Here is a 7,391-nt window from a genome sequence, read left to right on the forward strand (position 1 = left end):
CAGGCGCCCCCTAATTTGCAATTTTTAGAAACGTCCCCATTTGCTAGAAAAGGCCATCGGCGGCTGGGTTTGCCTGGGGACCTCCATTTCCCCTCTCCGTTGGCTGCTCTGGGTTCCCTCTTGGTTCTCCTTAGAACACTGTGCCTCCCCGAGGCCTCCCGTGACCCAAAATAGCCACAAGCGGGCTATTTTTGCAGGACGCTGATAGCACAGGTCTGAGGGGCCAGGAGACGGGTCGGTGCTGGGGTTGGATCCTGTATTATCCTTTATCATCCGACGCTGCGTGGGCTCAGAGCGGGGGACTGGAGGCCTTCAAGAAGCCCAGGAATGTTCCCACTGGTAACTGCCGGGGGGGGAGGGGGCGGGGGGTTCCAGGCAGCCCTCGGTGGCCATAAATAGGACAGCCCGTGCCGGTGGAGCCCAACAGGCTGGTGGCTGCAGGGAGGAAAGCAGGTCTCCGCTCCACACGCACTCAATCTGGTCCTCTCCCAGGGCCTAAGGGAGACATTTCCCTAACATTTGCATGGCAGTTGCTGGGGTCCTCAGTCAAAATGCATGCAAATCCAAGTTCTGTGCCGCAAAGTTAATCCTTGATGGGCATTGTCTCTGACATGCTCCAGAGAGCTGGTGACCTTTCATCCCCCAAATGCATGCTAAGCACCAGCTTTGGGCGGGCGGTGAGCTGGGAGCTGGGTTACCAGGGAGAGCAGGACAGCCTGGGCTCGCCCGCCAGTGGGGGACATGGCCCTACGGAACAGTCGGGGGCTGTCACAGTGATTGGTGATGGCTGTCAAGGGTGAGGGTAAAGTTTGTATTTTTATTTGTTGAATTTTAGTTAAGTTTATTTATTTTGAGAGAGAGAGAGAATTAGAGAAAGAATCACAAGCAGGCTCCACGTTGTCAGCACAGAGCCCGACGCGGGGCTCGAACCCACGAACCGTGAGATCCTGACCCGAGCCGAAGTCGGACGCTCAGCCGACTGAGCCACCCCGGCGCCCCGGGTGAGGGTAAAATTTAAAGAGGGTTCTGCAAGAATGTTCTTCACAGCTTTCCTTAGAAGACCCTCAGACTAGAAATGCTCATCAACGGGAAGGGGAAACAAATGGGGCTGTATCACGACAGAATATTCTAGATCTCTGAGAACAGGCGAGGCACCCAGCCACACATACTTGGTGTCACGAGAAGGAAGCCAGACCTCGAGAGCCTCCTATCCGCTCCCACACGTGAATCTTGAAAGCAGGAAAGTCAATGTGTGGGGTTGCAAATAAGGACAGTGGTTACCTTTGGGTGGGGCGTGGGGCCAGAGGGGCCCAGGGGAGCACCCGGGGTCACCTGCTGTCTCTAGATCTGGCCGCTGGTTACCCCGTGTGTGTACGTCGTGAAGTCTCATGCACCCGGTCAGTTAAGATTTGCACCCTTTTCTGTATGTACATTTCGTGTCTCAATAACAAGTTGACACGAAACAATAAAGCAGGGAAGGGAGGAGAGGAGGGGAGGGTGGTTGGAAGTTGCTAGACCAACTAGTGGGACTGTGCCCTGCCCCCTCCGTCCCATCGCGTGGCCAAAGGATGGAGGTTTGCCAACAGCACGTCTACTCCCCAGATGGGCCGCCTGGGGTGCTGCCCAAACCGTGGACCGCAGAGCTTCGGGAACCCCCAGGGCAGCCGGGCTCTGCGCAGAGACCTGGAACGTGGGGGCAGGGAGTGGAAAACCCCAGCCCGCGGTCGCCCCAGGGGAGACCTGGCCGCCCCTCCCGAGGAAAACATAAGATGGGGATGACAGAACGATGTCCTTGGAGCCTGATGGATAACGTCCCCGTGTATGTCCTGAATGCTCCACAACAGTTAAGTGCCTCTGTTGTGATCAGCAGCATTTATTAGACGCCTACTGGGTGCCGGCACACGCCGATGTGATTCCAGCGCTTACCCAGAGGAGATGCTTTGTAAAACGTCAGTCGACTGAATGGTCTGTTGATTTGTTACAGTAACGCTTGCGGGGACTGTCACAGCCTCCATCTACCACTCGGGGGCCGGCTTCGGAACCCTCCCCTCTTGAAGCCTCGGTTTCCTTCCCTGCGAGACAGATCATGAGAGTGACTGACTCGCTTTGCCAACGGCCCCTTGGGCGGGGCGATTCTCTGCTGTGGGGACCGTCCCGCCTCGGAGGGGGCATAACAGCCGCCCCGGCCTCCATTCCCACAAGATGCCAGCAACACGCCCCTCCCGGCTGTGACAACCAAAATCTCTCCAGACATCAGCAAGTGTCCCGGGGGACGGAATGCTGGTTGAGGGCCTCTGGGTTGTAGACATGAATCCCATAGGATGGTGGGGTGCGAAGGACGCGGCAGAACCCCCCACAATTAGTAATCACCGTCAAAAGAGCGGGCAAAATGCCGGGGCGAGGATTTGAGCTCAGGGCCAGCTGACCTCACACCAGGGCTCGCTTCTGACCTTCACGTTGTGCTTGGACGCCCAAGGCCTTGTCGGGGTGCGGGTCCTGGTGTGGCAGGTCTGGGGCGGTGACCCTTGTGTCTGGCGGCCCCCTCCCCTGCCCGAGCCCTTGAAGCGTTGATGGCCCAGAGGGGGGGATCCAAAGGGGCATCTGCAGGGGCGCCTGGTGGCTCAGTCGGTGAAGCGTCTGACTCTTGATTTCTGCTCGGGTCGTGATCTCGGGGTTTGTGAGATCGAAACCTGCACTGGGGGCGCGCTCTCTCTCTCTCTCTCTCTCAAAAACAAATAAACTTAAAAAAAAAAGAGGCATGTGCCACAGGTCTCCACTGCACTAAATTCTTTTTTTTTTTTTTTTTAGTTTGTTTATTTTAACGCGGGGGCTGGAGAGAGAATCCCAAGCCGACTCCACGCTGTCAGTGCAGAGCCCGACTTGGGGCTTGAACACACAAACCGCGAGATTGTGACCTGAGCCCACCCCCCCACCCGAACCCCAAGAGCGCCTGGGGGAGGGGTGCGGCCGCAGGGAAGTCGGGCTGCCGGGGGTTCGCGTGGTGATGTGGTGTGATTTCAGCAAGGAAATTGGCCAAGTCAGTGCAGGATGTCAGAGAAGGTTCCTCAAACTGAGGCAGCAAGGGAGGTAGAGAGGAGGGTCTGACTCACCTCCCAGCGCTTTGGGTCGATACAAATATACCAACATCTCCACGCAGCGTTGCCGATTTTCCAGAATCGCTTCAAAGTAAGAAACAGTGCCAGGTGGAGATCATGCTACCCCGGGAGGATGGGACAAGACCACGTGACCTCTACGGTCTTCTTGCGAACACCCAGAGCCCTGGCCCAACCACGCGAAGAACGGCAGGCCGGCCCCGACTGGAGGACATCTCCCAAAACCTCTGAGCCGAGTCCCCCAAATGGCCAGGTCAGCAAATCCAAGGAATGATGGAAAAAGCGTCACAACCCCGAGGAGCGAGGAAGCACGGCACGTGTCCCGGACAGGACCCTGGAGCAGGGAAGGGACGGAAAACCTGGTGAAGTCCACGTAAAGTCTAGAATTTAGTGAATAATAATGTGCCGATGTCAGGTTCTTAGTTTGGAACCCGGTCGCGGAGAAGGGTGACGTTCCGGGAAATTCAGGAAATTCAAACTGAGGGAGGGATAATCCGGGAACTCTCTGTACAGCCTCTGCACCTTTTCTTCAGAGTTCAAGGGCACCCTTGAAGTGCACAGGGAGCCCAGGGAGCTTGTATGTACAGAAATGTGCAAAGTAAAAAATTCAAACCTGCTTCTCAGCCCTTCTCTCCCAAGTCCACACCCCAGGAGCTAAAATGTGATGTGTGGCTTTTCCTTACCTTCGAGAGTCCTTCTCTTTTCTTCTCTTTTTTCCTTTCCTTTTCTTTCCTTTTCTTCTCTTTTCTAAGTTCATTTATTAATGTTGAGAGAGAGAGAGAGCTCACATACGAGCGGGGGAGGGGCAGAGGGAAATGGAGAGAGAATCCCGAGCGGGTTCTGCACTGTCAGTGTGGAGCCCGACGTGGGGCTCGATCTCACAACCGCGAGATCGGGACCTGGGGCAAAATCAAGAGGCAGATACTTAACCAAAGGAGCCCCTCGGGTGCCCGAGACTTCTTTTAAAAGAATCTTCCGATGCCACGTGACCCATCCTTGTGGAGGAGTCCTCAATCGGGGTGGGGAGGGTCTCTGGAAGAATCCACACTTGGTCACAGCTCGGAGACCCACACGGTCTGAGCTTCCACCCCGCGCGAGGCCCTCTTCCTCCTCACGCCAGGAACTGTCACTGGCCCCATTTTCAGGAGGAGGAGACTAAGGCCCTGAGTCACAGCCAGCGGTGAGGAAGGGAGGATGCGGGCCTAGGACCCCAATGGCAAAGCCCACGTGTGTCACACGACGTAGTAGCGCCTCCCAGGGCTTCTTTCCCACCAGGGGACGCACCCCCCTCGCGCTCCCTCTCCCCACGGACCTGGGAGCTGCTAGAAATGCTCCGGGCGCTGCCCCCGTTGGCTGGGTCAGGATGGGCATTGTAGGGAGCTTCTGGAGTCCATGGGCACAGACACTCTGAGAAGCCTGTTTGGACCCTGTCCCCTTGAAAGGGACTCCAGTGGGAGGCCCGGGCCCATTGTGACTCCAGAGGACACACTGAGAGCCGGGACAGCAATGCCAGGAGGCCCCGGGCCTGGGCTCAAGGACGTTCGGGTCTCACGCTTCAGCCGGGCACTTAATTAGCATCTTCCTCTTTCCAGCCCAGGAAATGGCTTTAAAAAGCTCCCTTAGAACCCAGCCCTGGGAACCCCGGCACACCAGTCCCTCGAGTCCCCGGGGAGGCTGCTGTGCCAGGCCGGACAAGGCCAGGAGAAGACGCATGTGTGCAGGTGCCCGGGCTGGCTCCTGGTCCTGAGCACACATGGCTCCCGCTGCGGGTCCCGTGGGTGGCCGCCCCCCTGCCCCAGTGATGCAGGCACGGACCCCAGCACTACGGAGACTTCTACCAACCCCAGCACAGAGCAGGCGCTGGGGCCGGGAGACGGCTGGGGAGGCGGGTGTGGACGCAGACACACTCTTCTCTCCTCCGACCTCTGATCTTTGTGGACAGGGAAGCTTCTGGTAAGGGTCTAGGCTCCGCGGCCTGGATGCAGGACTGCCTCGGCCGCCCACAGCCCGTGTGGCCTTGGCAAGCTACTGCGCACACATCCCAGCCTCGACTTCCCCGTCTGCAAAATGGAACTCGCAGGGGTGCCCTGAGAACTAAGACACTCAGTGAGAGAGACCGACAAGCACCTGACTCACACCTGATGACTGCTAGAAAGGTCGACAACTGACGGAAAAACGGGAGGAGCCAAATGGGGTGAGGCGGAACACCCGGACAGGTTTGAAGGCAGCTCTCGGGGGACCCCGAACCAGAGTGGACGAGCCACGTCAAGGGGGCACCGCACAGGAGGACACAGTCATTCCTGAACGTGGAGGATAAGTGTTCTTCCCAGTTCAAAGTCCAAGGGCAGGGCCCGGTGAGAAATGAAAATTCAGGGCACTTGTTAGAAAAGTAGGGGGAATTTTTTTTTTAAATAATTTGTTTTTTAATGTTTATTTATTTTGGAGAGAGAAAGAGAGACAGAGCATGAGCAGGGGAGGGGCAGAGAGAGAGGGAGACACAGAATCCGAAGCAGGCTCCAGGCTCCGAGCTGTCGGCTCAGAGCCCGACACGGGGCTCGAACCCACGAACCGCGAGATCACGACCTGAGCCGAAGTCGGACGCTCAACCGACGGAGCCACCCAGGCGCCCCAGAGGAAGGGGGAGTTTCAAGGCAGTGACAGCAGAGCAGGAAACCGAGCGTGGGGGCCCTCGGAGTACGGGCCCCGGGCAGCTGACCGGGTCACATGCCCATGAACCTGGCCTCGCCCAGGGGCCTGGCTGCCTTAAAAGTGAAGTCTGGAGACCGCTGTCAGCAGATGCCTTTACCCCACCAGCCAGGCCCTTCCAGCCCTCCCCCCTCACCGCCCCCGCCAGCGGCTCCCCGTTAGTCAAAGTGCAAATCGGTCTGGCAGTCAGCGTGGCCCGCGCCATTATCAAGAGGGGCAGAGCGAGGAGGGGAGGGGGCTCTGGGAAAAGTCAAATCGTCAGCGGGCAGCTACGGGAGATAAGCCGGGCAGCGGCTGTCAGCCTCCAAGCTGCCAGACCTTTGCCATGATGCCAGAAAAGGCACTTCCCTGGTTCCCGTAGTTCAGACACAGGGACATCCACTGTCCCGGGCAGCGGCAGCCCCTCTGGGTCTTCTACACGTCCCCTGGGCACCGTGCAGGTGGAGCCCGGCATTGGGTAGAGCCCTGCAGCACGGGGGGCCCTTCCCAGGACATCCCTGGGGTGCCTCTGGCCCATGGCAGCCAGGAGGACAGGCCTTGAGCCTGCAGACCGCGGGGTCCACACCGGGGAAGGCTCCTGCCTGAGGCCCCGGGAGCTTCTGGAAGCGTTCAGATGGGGGCACACAGGGGAAGGGAAGGAAACAAAGCAAAAGGATTCTGGGGGCGCCCGGCTGGCTCAGTCCGTGGCACGTGCGACTCTTGAACTTGGGGTTGTAGGTTCGAGCCCCGAACCTCTGGGTGTAGAGATTACTTTTAAAAAGATAAGATCTTGGGGCGCCTGGGTGGCGCAGTCGGTTAAGCGTCCGACTTCACCAGGTCACGATCTCGCGGTCCGTGAGTTCGAGCCCCGCGTCGGGCTCTGGGCTGATGGCTCAGAGCCTGGAGCCTGTTTCTGATTCTGTGTCTCCCTCTCTCTCTGCCCCTCCCCCGCTCATGCTCTGTCTCTCTCTGTCCCAAAAATAAATAAACGTTGAAAAAAAAATTTTAATAAAAAGATAAGATCTTAAAACAAAACAGAAAAAGGATTCTGGCAGGGGGGTCACTGCCACAGCCATCAGGGGCCAGTTTGGGTGGGCGGGGCGGGGAGGGGGGAGCCAGGTGACAGAAGGAACTTGGGAAGGCAGGGCAGGGGATTAACCCATCACCTCACACCAGGAGAAACACCAAGAGAGGTGGCCACAGAGCCCAGGCCCCATTCCCAGGGTGTCCACCCTCCAGGGCCGTTACAGACAGCACCCCCCGCCAAGCACGCTCCCTGCCACGCCAAAGCCCCCCCAACAGTCCTGGTGACCAACCACAGAGCCCAGGCATGCGGCCACCCCGTGGGCTCCACTTGTCTGGCAACAGTTCTGTGACGTGCCCCTTTCAAACTATGTCCTCTAGAAGAGGAGCCCGAGGGTCCGGGAGGAACCTTCTCTCTGGGCTCGCACAGCTGATGAGTGACAAAAGCAGCATTGATGCAAGTCACATTCAGGTCCTTTCGTCTCTCCCCTCCTGGCATCCGATGCTCTGTCTCTTCCTGCTGCAACGCAGAGAAGGCCAGGGTCCCCGGGGGGAGTGCCGGGGGCGACA

The 7,391-nt window shown here is 58.3% G+C and overlaps 1 long non-coding RNA gene across 1 annotated transcript; it reads left to right on the plus strand.

Annotated features, from left to right (window-relative positions):
* On the plus strand, positions 1-3,730 carry LOC123384257. Its single transcript, XR_006595023.1, has 2 exons — positions 1-339; positions 3,158-3,730. It is a non-coding gene; the product is annotated as an uncharacterized LOC123384257 (long non-coding RNA).
* The last annotated feature ends 3,661 nt before the right edge of the window (positions 3,731-7,391 follow it).

This window comes from Felis catus, chromosome A3 (assembly GCF_018350175.1).
Source record: "Felis catus isolate Fca126 chromosome A3, F.catus_Fca126_mat1.0, whole genome shotgun sequence".
Taxonomy (NCBI): Eukaryota; Metazoa; Chordata; class Mammalia; order Carnivora; family Felidae; genus Felis; species Felis catus.